The sequence below is a fragment of the Neopelma chrysocephalum genome, unplaced genomic scaffold, assembly GCF_003984885.1.
Source record: "Neopelma chrysocephalum unplaced genomic scaffold, ASM398488v2 Primary Assembly neopelma1_92109, whole genome shotgun sequence".
Classification (NCBI taxonomy): Eukaryota; Metazoa; Chordata; class Aves; order Passeriformes; family Pipridae; genus Neopelma; species Neopelma chrysocephalum.
The window spans coordinates 1-1,556 of record NW_020920863.1 but is presented as its reverse complement, the minus strand read 5'-3'; positions in this window follow the sequence as shown (position 1 = coordinate 1,556).

Here is a 1,556-nt window from a genome sequence, read left to right as displayed (position 1 = left end):
TTCCCAATCCACCTTACTGGTTCCCATCAACCTTACTGGTTCCCATCAACCTTACTGGTTCCCAATCCACCCTACTGGTTCCCAACCCACCCTACTGGTGCCCATCGACCTTACTGGTTCCCATCGACCTTACTGGTTCCCAACCCACCCTACTTGTTCCCAATTCACCTTACTGGTTTCCATCGACCTTACTGGTTCCCAATTCACCTTACTGGTTCCCAAGCCACCCTACTGGTTCCCAACCCACCCTACTGGTTCCCAGTCAACCTTACTGGTTCCCATGGACCTCACTGGTTCCCAACCCACCTTACTGGTTCCCATGAGGACCTTGGCACAGCTCCTTGTGAAATTCCCAGGAAAAATGTCTGTTTGTGCTTCGCTCTGAGATTTTTCTGTTCTTCAGGAAAATAAAACCAAGAGAACGAATAATTTGATGATTTTGGCATCTTTTTTTCCAACTCCAGAGGCAGATCTGCATGTTCCCACCTCGGAATAACTGCGAATTAGTGGCCAAAAGTGCTGACTTGGAGCTAAACCAAATAACTTAAGCCCAGCTTAAAAATAACTCGCAAATATAGAGGAAAATCTCCAATCTCCATTTATTGAGTGAACGATGGGTTAGGATGTGAATCACAGGAGGCAACTTATCCCTGCACACATTCACTCCAAAGCACTTTTTAATGCTCTGACTCCCATTTCCATGTCATTATTCCTTGGCAGCAAAGGTTGACTCACAGGCTCCTGACAAGGCCTGGTTTGCAGGGGAGCTGCTCAACTCAAAGCCTCATCCAGGAGCACGTCCTGGGCCTCTGGGGCAGCTTCCAGAGGTTCATCCTCTGTCTGTAGCTGGACAAGCTGATCCTCCTGCTGCTCCTTGGTTCTCCAGAGGAATCTGGGATGTGTTTGGATGGTGGAGCTCTGCTCGTAACCAGTTGTCTGCCACCAGTGAGGGCTCGGTGGAAACCACCCAGGTTTCACCTTCTGGCTTTCACACCCTGAATTTCCACACCCAGCTATCAAAGCTGTCCCATTTCTACGCTTCCTGAGGGATTCTCATTCTGATTCCTGCTTTCCACTGGCTGGGAAATGGGTTTCCAAGATGCTTTGCCTTCTGTGAGGCTGAAGTATCACAACACTCGGGGGGTAATGAGAAGCAGAAGTGGTGTCACTTCCACTATTAAAACAGGTTTCAATTTGTAAGGCTTTGGGTTTAGCTCCTGCCAGACTTAAACCACTTCAATTCACATTTCCAGAGCTGGCTGGCTGTCCTGTGGGCTTGTTTGTTATTGGAAGGTTTTGGTTTGTGCCACGTTTTCAGACAGTTTTTGTTTTACTCATGTTAAAAAATAAATGAAAGAAGGGGCTGCTTCTTGTTGGGAAGCTTCGGTTCATTTTGGAGACTGGTCTGGAGATTTGGCACAGCAGAAGCTGTCACGGGCCAGATGTGCTGGAGGTGCAAAAGAGGCATGACCAGAAGGTCAAGGGAAGGGGTTCTCCCCCTCTGCTCCTGTGAGACCCCCCTGCAGAGCTGCTCCAGCCCTGGGGAACAGCCCAGC